Source organism: Uloborus diversus, unplaced genomic scaffold, assembly GCF_026930045.1.
Source record: "Uloborus diversus isolate 005 unplaced genomic scaffold, Udiv.v.3.1 scaffold_12, whole genome shotgun sequence".
Taxonomy (NCBI): Eukaryota; Metazoa; Arthropoda; class Arachnida; order Araneae; family Uloboridae; genus Uloborus; species Uloborus diversus.
In genome coordinates, this window is record NW_026557876.1 from 6,575,047 (window position 1) to 6,593,383 (window position 18,337).

General features: G+C 34.9%; 1 protein-coding gene across 1 annotated transcript in view; it reads left to right on the top strand.

The window, feature by feature from the left end:
* Positions 1-7,763: 7,763 nt before the first annotated feature.
* LOC129232356 (serine/threonine-protein phosphatase 6 regulatory ankyrin repeat subunit B-like) overlaps positions 7,764-18,337 on the top strand; it is a 37,352-nt gene continuing 26,778 nt past the window's right edge. Inside the window, exons 1-2 of the mRNA XM_054866504.1 lie at positions 7,764-7,916; positions 17,324-17,427. The gene's annotated coding sequence lies outside the window, so the exon portion shown is untranslated. The remainder of the gene's footprint in view (positions 7,917-17,323; positions 17,428-18,337) is intronic.

Sequence of the window (18,337 nt, forward strand, 5' to 3'; positions counted from 1 at the left end):
GTTTGGCAATTTTTCAAAATTGAAGCTCCAAAAAAGCAATTTTAAACGATTCTCGATGTTATTAGAATGCGAGGTGTTAGGTAGTTCTCCCCTTTAAAATTTTCAAAATTGAAGTCCTGAAAACAAGATTTGAGACGCGCTTTAAAGGTATTGGCAGAGGAAGCGGACTTCCGACATTATGAAGGCTTTCTTATTTTTAGACCGACTAAAAAAGGCGACTGTTTCCAAGGTACGTTCTATTGTTCTCTTTAATTATAGGAAATGTTTTACAAAAACATTCTACTCGGCCTTCTGGGGGATCACGGATACTGTCGCCCTGTGTCCCCCCCCCTCCAGCCTCCACCTCTAATAGCGCCACTGAATTGCAGTAGCTTTAAATATAATGATCAATCCTTCACCAAATAAATGCAAAAAACAGTTTAAACAGGTTTGTCTTTATTTATTTATTTATTTTTATGCAGGGAAGAGGGGAACATTCCCCAGTTCTCCTCTTTAGATTCGCTTTTGCAATTCTCTCCTATCTTTTTCTTGCGCCTTTCTTCAAGCTAAAGTTCTATATAACTGGAGAAGTTCGCTGTAATACGTTGCGAAAATTTTTAAGTACACATGAGAATTTAGAGGAAGGGGAACGTTCCCCCAGTTCCCTTCCAGGGATCCGCCTCTGCTATTGTTTGATCGAATTTTCTGGAGCTTTTCCTCGAGTTTAAGTTCTATAAAACAGAAGATTTTTTCTACACTCTATTGTGAAAATTTTTAGGTATATATGGGGTTTTGAGGGGAGGAGAAGGTTCCCCCAGTTCCCTCCATGGATCCGTTTCTGTTGTTGCCTAATTGCTTTTCCTGGTGCCTTAGTTCACGTTCTAAAGTGTGTGTGGGGGGGGGGGGACATTCCAGCAGTTCCTCTTTTTAGATCCGCTTTTGAAATTCTCTCCTTACTTTTTCTGGCGCCTTTCTTATAGTTCAAGTTTTGAAAAACGGAATTATTTTCCCGTACTATCTTTTGAAAATTTTTATGTACACTTGGGATTTTGGAGGGGGAACGTTCCCCCAGTTCCCCTCCCGTGGATCCGCGCCTGATTATATATTTTCACTAAACATAATGAAGTGTAACCAAAAGTGTGGGGAATTAGTGTCATTGAACCTCTTAATTTCCAATGACTGGCACAACTAAACTTTTTTTGTATGTGTGTGTGTGTGTGTGTGTGTGTGTTTTTTTTTATTATTATAAATAAAGTTTTTTTTTTTTTTTTCATATCACTTCTTTAAAAACCTCTCTCTCTCACTTTACACAGCCTTTATAGAAATGTATAAAGCAATTTTACTCCAGGAGTGAAAGCTTCTTTGAACATCCCATGCTTTGCTCAGTGAGTCATCATCACAAGTAATCCCTTTTCCTTGATACCTCATTGCTATTTTTTTCATGTCCTGATATCTTACCCAAGGGTGCCTCTCATTGACTCAGCTGCATTCCATGTAGTCTAGTAATCAAAGCTGATGTCATTAACCCACATAATCCCTGATCTGGGCCAAAGGGAAAACCGAAGATTTTTGTATTGCTATATGGTTATCCTAAGGCTTCATGTTAAAAGTAAAGATGCTTTTGAAAAAAATAATGGCATCAACTGCACCACCTGCTTAGCAAGATTAAATCAACTTTATTAAAAGAGTTTTGTTTATAACTATGTATCAAATTTCTGTTTCATGAATCACAAAGTAAAGATTACATATTTTAAAATGGTGCCTATATTTTTTGTAGCTATAAATAAAATTCTTATATCCAAGTCTATGTGTCTGTATATTTAGTTTTTTCGACTAAATAGTTATATTTTTGCAAACCCTCAAATTTGCTACTTCTGTGTGATATCTTACAAGTGTGATAAAGTTACATCAATTTATAAACTTTATTTTTGCTATAAAGAAGAAGCCAGAAAGGGGAGGGACCATTTTAATCAGGTGAAGTCTGGTTGCTAATGTAGCAGATAAGCATTAGTTCAGTTATGTTTGATTAAATATGAGTAGAAGAAATTGTCTCAGACATACAGTTCATCAATTGTTTGTATATTTATATATTACAGAGGATATGTTTCTCTTTTGAAAATGAACACTAATAAAAGGTATAATGAAATATTAATTAGAGAAACTAAGCATTAGTTTCTGACTAATTGATGAGTGGGAAAAATTGTCTCAGTCAGGCAATGTTCATCAAGGACATGCTTATTTATATATTAGAGAGGATATGCTTTTCCCTTTTTTAAATCAATACACGAATTGTAAATAGAGCTCACTCATTTTCGCTTTCTCTGTTGTAACTTCTTAGTTTTCCAGATTTTGTTTATTTTCCAAACATTGGCAAGGTTTAATTTCAAATTAATATTTTTATTGCTAAAGACAATGTATAGATTAAAATTAAAAACTGTTGTGCAACATTTGTTTATCACTTCAAATTTTCTGAAAAATTGAAAAAAGTAATATATTTTTATGGCTGTGCTAACAAAAGGCGTACCACAACTATGGAACCTGGGCCAAATTGAAAATATCAAAAAGAGATTAAAATTCATGATTGATATTTCTAAGTTCCACCAAAATGGAAGGGATCGGTGTAGTACATTCTGTTAAGAGGCCGCAAAATAAAGCATAAAGTATAATATAGTTAAATAGAAATGAAAGAGACTAATTAGTTAACAGATATTTTATTGATTTCCTCCCCCATTTTGGGGATTTATATGTCGTGCATTTTATTCATTTTCTCCCTTATGGAGAGAAAAAAATTTAAATATAAGTTTTTATTTATTTATTTATTTATTTATTTTTTTCTAGTGACTCAAGAATTTAAATGGAATATCAACGTCATTTTTTTCCTGGTGGGGAGTAGAGATGCGACAATGCATTAGCATATCGGTCAGCGGCCACTTTAACAATTTTTTTCAGCCGATTTTTACCGATTAATCCGCGAAAAGATGCCACGAAGTGCCCACGGTAACATTCGTACACATATATGATCAATAAAGACTGGGATGCCTCGAAAAATTATATTTCGTCTAAGGCTGCCGCGAATCGAAAAAGTTTGGGAACACCTGCGCTATGGGATAGAATCGAAACCAAAAGTGAAACTTTTCGGAAAACGATGGTCCGCGTTTCTACTCCCTAATTTTGAATATATGAAAAAGAAAAAAAGCTACATTTTAATTTAAAAATGTAGATTTCACATGTTAAGACCATCTGTTAAATAAGTGGAGACAAAACCAGAAAATTAGAAAATTTGAAGAGAATGATGAAATTTTTTCAACAAACACTACCTTTATGTTGGTATGATGAATATGATTTTTGAGACTTTGATACTAATTTATATACCTGAAATTATTTTCGTTAGTAAATATTGGGCAAAATTTGACTATATTTAAAATTAAGCTGCCCAGCCACCAGAAAAAATGTCAATGCTTTATTGAAGGTATTTAATAAACGCCCTTTCATAATAATCGAAGCTTTCTTTTTTATTACTAATTTAAAATGGAAATATTTTCTTAGTTACTCCGTAAAATTACACATACAAATGTCTATGTATGCAGGCAGCCGAGGAGGGGGGCGGGGGAGGGAATAACAGTTGCAATTTGGCCTTGAGCTCACAGATTGGTCCTGTAAACGAGATGCCTGTTCAAAATTTTGTTTTGCGATTTTTTTTTTTTGAGCAATCACGATTGCTTATTGTTCTCACTTGACAGTCCTTGGCGTTGTGGTTCCTTTTTCAGCTTGGACCAGGGCTGCAGCACCACCGTCCACCGGCGGCGGCGCGGCTGGTCCTGAGCACTGTCCCCCGGAATCCACTTTTGCTGGGCGGTGGCGTCCATGTCCTACACACGCATGCTCATACACAGTCGCCTACGCGCGCAAGCCTTTACACACATAACACGTCTTCGTGCACACACGTAAGCCTACACACACACGCACACAACTATATACACGTAAGCACCCAGGAGGAGGGACATGCTTGGGCGGGGGAGCCATTTCTAGGAACAATAATGTTGGGCTAAATGCCTTTATTTTTGGTTCTTGAAGGATTTCACCAATATTGTTTAAAAGAAAAATCATTTTGTGACTTACCTTTTGCCATTCCGAGAGAAAACTTCGCGCGAAGAATCCCATCCACCTGCCGCCAACACTCAAATGTCCGAGTTTGAATCGGAAGTGTTCGGAAAACATGCGGCATGCTATGATTGGTTGTTGTCATTCGGCAGATGTCGGTAAATTTCCGAAGGAGCACGTGTCAATGACGTGATGAAATCATGTTGAGGTGTTAAGTGCTGAATGCCAAATTAAATAAGAATTGTGCAACCGGCAAGCTGTGTTTTCTTCGGGTTGAGTTGTTCTGGCAATATGCAAATTAGGTAACGTCACATTGTTTCTGGAAAGGCCGAATCGGGCTATAAATACGCTGACCGGCAGGAGCTCGATCGCTTCGCTTCGTTTTTTTCTACTTGTCTCCTCGTCTTGTGTAGTGTGTTGTGAACGTGTCCGTCAAATGTCCTCCTAAATTTTTTGTTATTGGCCTCTTGGTGAGGTCTGGTTTTTCCGGGAAAAGCACTGGTGATGTTTTGAGTTTGGAACCCGTGTGTTGTGATGACGTCTACAAAAGCAAAGAGTTCTAAGTTTCCCTGATGTGGGTTTTTTGTTCTCCTGCGGAAGAAGATCGCGTCCATCCCTGGCATACCTTTCCTTGATGTGGTGAACTGTGGCTCACGCGGTGTGAATCGACCTGCCTGCAATTCGTGGAAATTGCCATGCTGTCCAACGACCGGTGAGACGTCACCTTGGAACACCAACAGGACTTTTAATCCATGCATGGACCCATTGTAAGATCTTTTTTCTAATTTTTCCCGGGGAACAAATCATTGTGTTGTAACCAATTTTCAATATGTGTCAAATAAATGTTTTTCAGTGTAAAGAATGATTCATGTTTTATTTTCTCCGGGCAGACCACTACCTCAAATTTTTAGTTGGAAATGAGTTGCCTAATTTTCAGCTTAGCTGTAGGCCATAAATCTCAAATTATATCCAACAAATAACTCGAACCAGTAGGGTCTTGTTGCAACTCGTGATTGCGAAAAACATAATTTGAATTCAAAGTTTCGGAATTCAAATTAGTTTTTTATATTTTTTCTTTTTTTTTTTAACTATGAGATTTTAGGAGTTTGCTAACGAAAATTTTTTCTAGCATTTCATTTGCATTGGGCTGCGAAAAAACAAAGAAATAAATGCACCAAAAAAAAAAAACTGTAATTTGAATTCGGAAACTTTGAATTCAAATTATGTTTTTGCAATCACGAGTTGTGAAGGCCTCGGTTGTGACAAGACTCTATTGGTTAGAGTTATTGTTTCTAGAAATGGCTCCCCCGCCCAAGCATGTCCCTCCTCCTGGGTGCTTACGAGTATATAGTTGTGTGCGTGTGTGCATGTAGGCGTGAGTATGTGTGTAAAGGCGTGCGCGCGTAGGCGAGTGTGTGGGACATGGTCGCCACCGCCCAGCAAAAGTGGACTCCGGGGGACAGTGGTGAGGAGCAGCCGTGCCGCCGCCGGTGGACGGTGGTGCTGCAGCCCTGGTCCAAGCTGAAAAAGGAACCACAACGCCAAGGACTGTCAAGTGAGAACAAGAAGCAATCGTGATTGCTCAAAAAAACTGATCTGATTAAAACAAAAAATTTATCTTCGTACTGAAATGAGAAATTTATATTAAACAAAGTATAGAATACGCAAATTTGCTATCCATTGCGAATTTTATTAAGGAACGGCTCCAGATGGGGCCGGGTACCCCCCCCCCATTTGAGCTCAAGAAGAGCAATATGTGACACGACCCCTCCCCCGTTTTCTGAATAACTCCCTCTAAAAGCAGAAGTTGGATCCGCTCTTGATTTATGCATGCTCTGACTGATTCGAGCACTTTATTATGTAAGCATGTATGTAAGTTTGTAGCAATGTGTCTTTTGTCCCAAAGGAGCACCATTTCAAATTTTCTGGAATGGAGGGAGGGGAATGATGTCCCCCCCCTCCGTTCTAGAAACTTACATTATAAGTGCTCGAATCAGTCAGATTGTGCGCAATGCATTTTATTTAAAAAAAAAGAAAATTAATTTGAATTCTGAATATTTGAATTCAAATTATGTTTTTCGCAATCACGAACTGAGACAGGACCCTACTCATTGGAGTTATTGTTTCTAGAAACGGCTCCTGTCCCCCCCAAGTCTGCCTCTCCTCCTGGGCGGTTACGTGTGCATAGTTGTGTGTGTGCGTAGACCTGTGTGCATGCATGTAGGCGTGTGTGAGTGGATGTGTGTGAAGTTGTGTGTATGTGTGTGAACCTGCGTGTGTGTAGGACATGGACGCCTCCGACCAGGAGAAGCGGATAGCTCAAAACCGGAGCAGCCGCGCCGCGCCGCCAGCAGACGGTGGGCGGTGGTGCTGCAAAGGCTTCTGGTCCAAGTTGAAAAAGGCACGGACACCAAAAACAGTCAAATGAGAACAATAAGCAATCGTGATCGCTCAAAAAACCCCCCCACCAAATTCGTACAAAAATACCCAATTTCAGAAACATTTCAAAAATCCAGGGGGAAAGGGCAATTGAATCCCTGATCACCCATATGACGGGTATGGTTGTATGTGTTGGGGGGGGGGGGGGTTCATGGGACAGAACTGCGCTGCCACTAAAATTTTCTTTACAGGTATTTTGGATTCGTTCTTGGGGGGGGGGGGTATCACACTCTTGAAGGAAAGGGCACCCATGCAGGTCATGGAACAAACTTTGCCGTTGATTTTTTTTCGTGGGGTTGAGGAGTATTTAAAGGAGTCTTTTTTCTTTCATTCATGGTGTCTCTTTTTTTGGCGGGGGGGGGGGGACTTTGTACAGATAGCTCCAACGAGTTATTAGAGTCCCTGTATGAAAAGTTTATGACCCTATATGACTCTACCAGGGACTCTACCATAAGTATATTAATCAACTAATATATAACCAAATTTCACGGTGAAGTTATAATAAAACAAGTAACTGCATTTAAACTGTGTAACTGTTTGTTTGTTTGTGGCTTATTAGTGCTTGCTTTTCAAACGTGGTACAATTCGATTTTTTAAAAATAATTTTTCATATTCGCCTCTTATGTGACATTAAAAATATTTTTAAATTAATTAAAACGAATTGGATGAATAAAACACAATTTAGGAATGGTTCTTAAGTTCAATTATAAACTAATATATTTAAATCATTAAAAATAAAAAATTGTTTTTGTTAAATGTTTTTTTCTTAACTGTACACCATTAATGAAGTAACTTAACTTGATCCGTAACGATTATATCAAAAGAATTGCTTCATTTTGCTTATCGCCAAATAGGGCGATAAACAAAAGAATCTAGCAACCTTTTTCAAATATGGCGGCTGGATTTAGCTGTATTTAACGGACGGTTGCAGCTAATACGGCGAACTGGAGGTTGCTTGTCCACCAGGAACGGTTGCCAGGTTCCGTTGCTATGCAAAAAGCAGCTGACTGCTACTGCCCTATTTAATGTTTCGTCTGCAATTATTTTGATTCAGAATTTAAATGGTTCATCAGTTTCGTACAATATTTTACGATGAAAACTTTCAAAAGAGGTATCTTTTTTTATTAGAAATTTTGAATTTTATTTGTTTTCCTGCAACTGAAGAAATGGCAACAGTATAAAAAAGCTGAGCAACAGTTATTTAAGATAACTGCAACCGTTTGAACTTTTTTTTTGTTTACGACTACGTGTACATCGTTTACATAATGGCGACTTATTAGCTATTACCAAGTGTTTGTCCTTTCGATAATCTAAAAAATCTATGCTGTGCATAGCGAAGAAAATAAAAATTTATGCCATCAGGTCACCTATTGCTCAATAATCAAAATATCCCACAGGTAAAGTTATTTTGATTATCTAATCACTCTTCGTTGCCATTGGAAATCGAGGCACAACTAATAACTATCGCTGAAAAGTTGTCTAATAGTTTCGATCTCTTTTATGTCGTTTTTTTTTTATTTGTTCGTCGGACAATGCCTTCTTTTTCTCTTTGAATTATGTGTTCAGCATAACATTTCAAGAAAAAGTAAATTTCACCTGTCAGGGCTGTAGTTTTGGCCGGACAAAATAAATTTTGGCCATGTTACTGGTAAGAACCGGTTTAAACCGGCTAAAATTGGATTTAACCACCATTGAGCTGGCCGAAAAACAATTGTTAAAAGAATACCAACATGTGTACACCTAAAGTTAGTATGCATAATGTTGCCCATCATCACACAGAATCAAAAGAAATATTATGTGTATTTATCATAATTGATTTTTTTAAAACTGATTCAGTGATTTAAATGCAATTTTTCTTACGTTAACACTGAAAATTGTTCACAATAAAGACAAAGGATGTTCGTTCATCAGGAATTCTAAATAGCCTGCAATATAAGCTTACAGCTATTCTTCACAAAACTTGTAATAAATATTCAATGTATTAAAAAAAATAAATAATTTACTTTGATTAAATTTGAAATTCATTTTGTGTGCAAAAAACTATGAAACAAGTATTGTGCTATTTACACAGTTTGAAACATTTAAAAAGAAGTTCACAAATTTCTTATCCACTATGATATGACTAACCTTTTGGAACATGCCATCATTTATTACTTGCATTGGGTGTATAATTAATTGTTTATTTGAATGGTGAATTTAATTATGAGATTGATGCTTCATATTTATTTTAATTATATACTCATTTATTTTTGATTTTAAACTTTATTATTTCCTACATTCATGGGGGGTGCAATGGCCAAAACTGGACAACAATGAGTTTATCCGAGCCAGTTCAAACCGGTTTATCCCTGGTTAAAACCAGCATTGGGCGAAACCCTAACAACCCTGACTGAAATTACTTTTTGCTGAGCCCAAGAGGATGCATAGGGATCACTCTCCCCCCCCCCTTGAAAGATTTTTCACTATTGAATTTTAAAAATGGAATTGTAGACTCTTTAATGACATTTTGAACTCCCCCCCCTAAAATGTTTTGTGATTTAAGTTCAAAAAAAAAAAAGCAGTCCATCTCTGACGTTGGGGAAGTAAATGGTGTTTAGAACTCTCTGAAAAATTCTCAAGATCACCCCCCCCCCCCAAAAAAAAAGGCAATTTCAGACATTCTTCAATGATTCTTGGAGGATATGGATTCGAAACCTTCACCCCCTTGAATGCCCTCTCCTCAATTTTTCAATATTGAAGTTTGAAAAACGCAATTTTCGACGATTTTCAATGATATAAGGGGAATGGGGGTGAGATTCATAGCTCAACTTAGGAAATGTTTCATAATTAAAGAGTAAAACATTAATAAGGGGTCATATAATGACCCCAAATGCAAAATAAATTAAAATTTCTACGAATCTAGCCACTAGCGAGTTCTTTTCTTATTAGTAGACAAGTTTGGTTCCTTCATCTGTCAGGGCCAATCCAGGATTTTTTTCTCGCTACCTATTTTTGTGAAAGTTTTTTTTATCAGTGTTTTTGTGAAATTTTAAAGGCATCCTAATTTTTGTAAAAGAGAAGTACAACAAGTGAAATTTTAGTTTGAAAAGTGTAAATGTCATCTAGTATTATTTTTAACAGGTTTCGTTTTTTGGGAAGGGAGAGCTAAAAGCCTAAGAATTACAAAAAATATCATCCTAATTTCAGCTTAATGGGCTATGTACTGTGTACAATATTGGAAATTATGAGAAAAATGGTTCCACAAAACATGTTAAAAGATTGCAATAATATTGCATAAATACACTTTGGCGAGAAACAGCTGAAAACTAGTTAAAATACCACAAAAGGTTGCTATTTAAGCGATTGTTCATATAAACCTGCTTAGAATATTATTTTATGAGTAAATTTTGTTTTAAACAGAGAAACAAATTTTATATTTCAAAAGCAAATTTTTGTGAAATTTTCCATGTTTTTGTGAAGCCACTGCTTTTATAACTTGATTTTTGTGAAAGTACCGATTTCAAAACAAGATTTTTGTGAAGATACCGAAAAACGGTAGCAAAATCAGCCTGTATTGGGCCCTGTCTGTGCTTTGTTGTAAATTTGAACATACTTCAAGCCTTTATTTGTTCTCCACTAATACACATTAACCACAACTACTTGCATTTAATAGGGTTAGTTTTTTGGTTTCTGTTCTGGCATTGAGGTTTAGCCTGTAGAGGTAGGCACTTAGTGGCTGATTTTTATACAAAAATTTAACATTTTTTTTTACTATTTTTTTTCTACTCTATAAATCAGGGTTGGGAAAAACCCGGGTTTTTTCAAAAAAGCCCATGGACCCGGGGTTTTTTGGGTTTTTTTAAATAAAACCCAAAAAACCCCAACTAAAGCTGGGTTTTTTAAAAGAAATGTGGTTTTTTTTTTGTCTTTTTTTAGGGAAAGTGTGGGGTACTTGTAGTATATTGTAGCGTAAGTATATTGACAAAGCGCAAAAATTGTCTTGGGGTAAAAAAAGCTGGAAAACGAGTTAAAATTCAGCGTTTTCTGAAGAAAAGTATAAAAGATGACAAAACCGAAGGAAGTTTCAGATTTTTTAGTTTCCATTTTTGCCAACAGTTAAGGCAAATTTACTTCTTGAGTGATAAAATCTATTGTTCATTTGTTTATTTTTAATTACCTTTTTTTTTTTTTTTTGCATTTTACTTTATTGTATTTTATTTTGTTATGCAAAACTACTGTAGAACCTCAAGTAGTTTAAATCCCTTTTTACTGAATTCCATTTTAATCAAGACATTTCTTTGAATTTTATGTTGCCTGTTTTTATATTTCTGTGTACAGAGTAAGAAACATTAAACTTTTTCGTAAGATATTGAAAATACTGTACATCCTATTCTGTTTTCCGTCTAACCATTTGAGAAACCTGTTAATTTCTAAAAAATATACCTTGTTTATTTGAGATTTGTGACGTGTTGGTTTGCAGAAAATTATTAACATGAAAGCCTTTTGGCTAGAGTAGTTTCCTCTGTGCAATCTACAAATATTGAGAAAATCAGACGTGACAGGACTTAGTCAAGATAATTTAAGTTATTTTTCAGTTAAAGAAAAAGTTAAATATATTTATTTAAAACCTTTGAAGTATTTTTAATGCTGTTAAGAGTTAAGAAATATTATTAAAGTTCAAAATTCATTTTTTATGTCCTTTGTCTGTGGTAAAGAACAAATAAAAAATAAATTTAAATTGTGAAAGTATTTAAATTAATCAATTTTTTCTAAAAACTTCTTAAAATTTTTAAAAAACCCAAAAGTGGGCTAAATAATGGGTTTTTTTTTTTAAAAAAACCATTGGGTCCAATCCGGCCAACCCTGCTATAAATATGTTTGCTCAAATATAAGGGGATGTGACAATCAAGAACGCCCATATGCAAAATTTTAAGGGGAGGCGCAGATATTTTTGCTATGGTTTCGCAGGCTATTTTCCCCATAGAAACAGATTTCAGTACAGATTAGAGTTCTATAAATATTTGAAATGTTTAACAACTTATTCATTAATAGCTGGAGCAGAAGTGTTTTTACTTTTTTTCAAAGAAAAAAGTACTAAAAGTAAGGGAGTTCTAGTTTCAAAGGGGGAGCTTGAGCCCCCCACTTGCCCCCCTCCCATATGGGCACCTTTAGTGACAATGTTTGAGGAAAAAAAAATTAAATATTCAAAAGCATACTAAAATTATCCACCGTGCATTGGCCTGGTGACCTGATGGGAGGCCACTGTGACTTCCCAAAATCTTCTTATTGAGCAAAATTTAATTGGCAGTTCAGATTTGTAGATAGTATTGTCATTAAGCAATGAGTTACCACCCTTAAGCTGTGTCTACATGCAACATACCGACAGCCTGCTCATCATGTCCAGAGACAGCAGTTTGTTCTTGTTATGGACTCATGTGTTTGGAACAGACAATAACCCAGCTGGAGGCAGGTCTCACCTCATTGAAGCTGAGGGTGTTAATAAACTGGTAGCTAAAGTAAATTTAGCTCACCAGCAAGAGTCTAGTAGTGCCATGATGTGATTCAACTCGTTAATTGAAGGCAAAGCTTTGGTATTAAAGAGTAAGTAACCGCCCTTAAGCCAGAGCTAAGGCAGAACGACATGCAATACACCAACAACCTGGTTCCAGAGACTGCAGTTTCAACTTTGTTTTTTTATCCCCAGTTTCATCCTTCACAAGAAAACATACCGTATATACTCGCGTATAGGTCGATCTTGCGTATAAGTTGACCCCCTCTTTTTCAGAGAAAAAATCTAAAACCCGCGTATAAGTCGACCCCCATACTTTCCAAAAACATCGCAAATTATTTTCAAAGAAATTTCAAAATAATGAACACATTTATTTACAAATGAAATAGGAATTAAATAGGAAAACATTTCTAAAAGCCTTCGAACTCGGATTCCGAGTCGGACGCAAAAAAAAAGTTCATTAAAGTCCGCTTCCGTCATCACCGCGTCATCGTATACATCGGCGGCTGCGGAATCGTCAATGATATCAGAGTTTGAATCGCTGTCGGCACTAAGAAAACAGGAGGCAGAAGTGCGAAAGATGTGATTAAGCAAGTATGTTGCCACTCTTAAAACAAAAAGTATAGCAGTTAATTATTTGAATGGAGTGACAGTTGATGATAAATATTTTCATACGTTTTCCGATATTTGTTAATTGCTGATTTGATCCTTAATAAAGAGAAATTATCTTTATTTATGTGTATTATTTAGGTTTTTTAGTTATTATTTTTGAATAAGTTTACTTTTTCACACGATCAACTTATCAGCAACTACCTGTAACCGTACATCGGCATTTCTCGTAGCTTCCCAGCTCTCGTTGATCGGAAAAAAATTTCCGGAAAATTTGACCCGCGTATAAGTCGACCCCCCTTCCTTTGATCTCATTTTTTTGACAAAATTTCTTGACTTATGCGCGAGTATATACGGTAATATAAAATTAGTGACGGCTTGTGCCTTGAAAAAGTGAGGGGGTCAGATCATGGATGCACTTGTAGCCCCCCTCGCCCTGCTGTTTTTGAAAAAAAAAAGAAATATTTAAATTTTCAGAAAATAATTATTTGTGTTAAATAAATGTAAATAAATTCATTTTAAACACAGGAAAAGCTACAAAATACTTAATCTAGTAAGTAAATCACGAACGATATTAATAACATTCAAGCTGTGTAAAATAAATAACATATAGGCAGGGTCAGGGTAACGGATTCTTCGGTCTCGGCAAATTCTGCTGGGCAGTAGTAACAGACTAACAATCATAGAAGATAAATAGGCTTAATTTTTTTATAAAAAGTTACTTTTTTTGCAAATTAAACATGGCTACAGTAATTACATGACTTCAGAAGATAAATGGTTTCATTATGAATGATTATACAGTCGACTCCCACTACAATGCGATCCGACTTGCGAGAAATGGCTATTACGCGATTTTTTCACCAGTAAAGAATTTTAGGCCTAACGCGAATTCCTTACCCTCAACGTGAAAATTTTCGGTGGGTTTACAATTAAAAGTCAAGAAAAGGGAACCCATAAAAGTTTACCGAGTATTATTTTAGTAAAATGCAAAAAATTATGAAAATGGAAGCTGCTTTTGTATTGTTAATTAAAGAAACCAGGAAGAGGTGTGTTGCCATAGATGGAAACCCCTAAAGCAGAATACTTTACGATGTTCTGCAACGTAAAATCATTTGACCAAAATTGTTGTGCAAGTATTTCAAGCATTGTACGCGAAAAAACGTGACGTTTTCCACAAATTGGGTGGCAAAAATCAAAATCGTTTCATATAGGAGTTGTTTTTTTTTTTTTTTAAACTGGACAGTTGTTATTTATTTCTGTGGAAATGAAATATTTTCGGAAACATCACAGCTTTCAACCAAATGACTAATTAAAGAGCACAGAATTTGGAAAATTAGTTGATCATGAAAACTATAAAATCAATAACAAGTTGTCAAACCTAAACCGATTGAGATTTTACAAAAATAGTTTATGTGCTTTCCAAAATGCATAGAAAGAGCAAAGATACAAAATTTTATAAAAATTCGAACCTAGGTGTCAAACTACATTTTTTTTGGTTAATTTTACATGGCATGAAGGAGCAATTAAAATAATGTTACTAAATAAAGAAATTACTGAAATAATAAATAGAATGAGTCGAGGTTGGGTTGCATATAATAAAACACTTCAAAACAATTGAAATATTTTTTGGATGCAAAAGGATTGAAATCTCAAGCAAGACACGCAATTTCCGGCGGTGGACGTGTTTCAATGTTGGCATGTTTCCAAAACATAAGTGTATGGCGGAAATTGCAATAATGAAGATCGATTGGGAAAGTCCCCAAAGGATTAATCAAATTCAACATAGCGAGCTTTCCGCCAAATTATCGTAATTTGAGATAATTTTAGATTTTCTTTTGATTTTAAGAAGTTCAGTTTTTATAGATTCTCTGCACCGCAATTTTTGTAGATTTCTGGCACCGCGGTTTCTGCAGAAAATTTGTCAATTTTCCTTTCACATTTGAACAGCATTGTTCTGCTGCTCAGGCATATGTTCTGCGACGTACGTCGCAAATTTAGTAGTATTCTGCTTTGGGGATGGAAACGTTATAAAAAATTTAGTGAAGCAACTGTTGAAAAATATATTACATTAACGGTTTGATTATGCAGCATAAATCATTATCATCTTCACTTTTTTAAGTTACAAATATCATTACTGGATCTACTGTACAGTACAACTATAGTGCATTTGCTTTTCTTACTGTATACTGTACGCACCGTATACTAGTTAATTTTATGTCTTTCTTTCCCATTGATCGTTGATTTTGTGCATTGTAGCAGTATTTAACGTTGAATAAAATGTTTTTTTTTTTTAAATATTAGTAAACATTCAGTTCTTTATGTAAGAAACAGTAATGTATGGTTACGAAATGGTTTTTAACAGTTGAGGATTGTTTACAAGTGTCTAAAATAATTGGATACGTTTATAAAAGTTTTTACACATACCCTTTTCCACTACGCGAAATTTCAACTTACGCGAAATGTCTTGGAACGCATCCCTCGCGTAAGTCGGGACTGACTGTAAAACATATTAAAATGATGAACAAAAATATGCCATTGTAACAGACTAACAGGATTTACCCTGCTTTTTAGATGCCTTATTGATTTTGCACATTTCTTATAAAATAACTTCTAACTTATTATAAGAAAAGTGTATTTCTATAAAGTGGGAGTAGATAAATGATATTTTCATAAAAGTTGTTTTCTGGAACATTGTTAAGTAGCAAAAAAATCAATTCTTACCTGTATCAGTCCAACATCAAATTAGTAACACACAAACAAGTAATCACAAGAAAAAGAGCTATCCAGGTTATAGTAGATTTATTGACTTGAATGCTATTAAAACAAAAGTTAATCAGTTAAATTTAAAGATTATACATCTTTAAACAATTTGAAAAAGTCATTTGACACCTGGAGTTGAATTGGGGCTCGTCTAAAAAGCCAACAATCGAATCGCGGTCGACATGGGAAATATCTTCCTTTTCTGGAAAAATAAAAGTATTGTTACCGCTTTTTTTAACAAAAGTAATAACCGAACGAGAATCATCAATTAGATTGGTCACTTGTCCTATAAAATCCTTTGTCCGAGAAGAATTTTCGTGCGAGAATCGGACCACAACACAACATCCAAGACTAACTTTCTTTGTCTTTTTAGTTTCTAACAATAACTTTAGTCTAAAAATAATCGCATGCGAAGGATTTTTTAGGATAATTACTTTGTTCTTTTTGTAACGTTGACTTGTAAAATTAATGTTGAATTAGCTTGTGAGGATTAAGTGTTCGCTCCCTATTACTAACCCCCAAACAAAAAAATAAATAGGTTGTTTCCTAAATCTTGTCATTCATTTGGATGAAGATTAGGTAGAAGCCGAAGAAAGAGAATTATCCAGGGTAATAAAATTTTCAGCATATTAATGCACATTTTTGCCAGGGTTGGCTTTTTGCTGGCAGAAACTAGTTTTTGCCGTGTCCGTGGCAGAAACTGGTTATAACCGGTAAAAACCGGCAGAAACTGGCAAAAACCTAAAAGCGTCTTTAATAACTAAAGTAATTATTAAATGGTATTTGTTTAAGTGAATTAAAAAATGAAACTTCATTTCATCATTTAAAAAAATAAAATCCTATGCTAGTGCCCTTGATTAAGTTCAGAAAAGGAACTTTTCAATTGCAGATGCTCAAAAAATTTGGATTAATATAACAAAAGGACGAGAAATAATACGGGTGCTCAGGAAATAGGAGTGACATACAGAATTAAGCTGACATCACTGATTGTAATTTGCTTGCTTATATGCCTCATCTAAATTGCTTGTGATTGAAATTGTCGTGTGCTTCAAGAAAGTGCCAGAATTTTACTTGCCAATATTAACGTAGATTTTGTCGCTATGTCACAGCTTTATAAAATAAATTGGCACTATTTCTCAAAACCTATTTTTCCAGTCAAAAGTTTACCATTTCCCCAGTTACTACATGGTGGACCATTTTAGAAAAATATACAATAGATGAAAGTTTCAAACATTGCTTGTTCCTTGATGCATTGCTTACTAGCTCTTCTGTAGCAAGAATATTCTAAAATTTCTTGTTTGTGCACATTAAATTGAGAAACTGTTTAGGTTTTAGAAAACACCTTTTCTAACAGGCAACAGCAGGGTTAAAACAATGTCACATTTAAGTTTTAACTGTGAAGATATTGTAATTAAAGTGTGCTTTGGGGTTACCAACTAATTATGTTTTTCCATGCATTTTCTATTGTATGTTAGTAATTTTTTGTCATTTTGTGAGTTTTTGCCAGTTTCTGCCATGCCGGTTTTAACCAGTTTCTACCAGTGGTTTTAACCGCCTCTGCAAAAACTTGCAAACCCTGATTTTTGCTCAAAATCCATTTTTTTTGTGTTAAGTTTTCTATCAATATTTCGGTATTAAAACGAAAATGCGCACATGGACTTGGGCAAGTGGTTTTAGTTTTATTTCTGATTTCTACATGCAATAAACTGCTCCCGAAAAATTTCAAAATGCCGCTCAAATTGTTTTTTTAAGGTTGACAATCCTATTGATAGATTTCTTTGTGACCATTTTCCCCAAGTCTACAGGGAACTAAGGAATTTGTTTTCAGTGTTGTTCCTATTAAAAATCAACTTTTATTTCAGTTTGTAAATGCTTAAAAACTTTTAAAATGTAAAGTAAGAGATGTTTTGAAACATATTTGTAATTGTTTTGTTTCTTTTGTTTTAGGTTGTTTCAAAGAAAGCTAATAAGTAGAAAATACCACATTTTATGTGTTTTGAGTGAAAGGAAAGACAAAAGAAAAGAAGGAATTGAAGACAAATTTTAACTCAGTAAGTTTTATTTTTGTTGAAGTTAGAAAGCCAATTATTTTGTTTATTCTGTGATTATACTAAATGAATTGAAGACTGAAATTGAAAAACACATTAAGTGCCAAAAAAAATTTTTTTTTCTCCTTCAAAATGATGTAAATGCCAAGCATTTCACTGTGGTAAACAATTTATGTGACTATCCCCGCTAAAAGTACAGTGCAAAACCTTTTATCCGGGAACCACAAAACTGGGAAAACAGAAAACTAGCAACTTTTTGCCGATTTTCCTGCCATATAAAAAAAATACGCATTTTTGGCCAGTTTTGAAAAACTAAGTTTTTTTTTTTTGTGAAATACCGAAAAGAATATGAATGGTTTCTAACCATATTGTTAATGCATAACTCGAAAAAATGTTTTTCACAAACAAACTTCAAAGGGTTATCCGTTAAGCAGGGCAGAATGTCCGAAATATTTTCTTGAATTAAAAAGTATACTCGTAAGTCTGAAACTTTCCTATTTTATTAGGCAAGTTTAAAAAGTTTTCGTTCGAAATATCGGACCGCTAATCGATCGGAGTTGGCTTCGCTCACTGATCAATTGGATAACAGTAACGTGGTGGCTTGGCGACTTTGGCTATATACAATAGAGATGCGTGATCATTTGTTTACATTTTAAAGCTACTGTTAATGTAATTTATTGTATTTTTTATTTGTTTGGCGAAATATTTCAAATTGCAAAGAATTGTTTTTTGTTTTCAAAGAGTTTTTAGTCATTTTAGTTGAAAAATGTGTTCATTTTACATCGGGAGGGGGGGATGAGTGATTTTCGCCCTTATTCAAAGAACTGTTTTTATCTTTATAATTTTTCAAAACGATATCATTTCGATTGTTTCATTCTTTTTCATATGGGGGATGTTGCAGCGGGATTTCCCG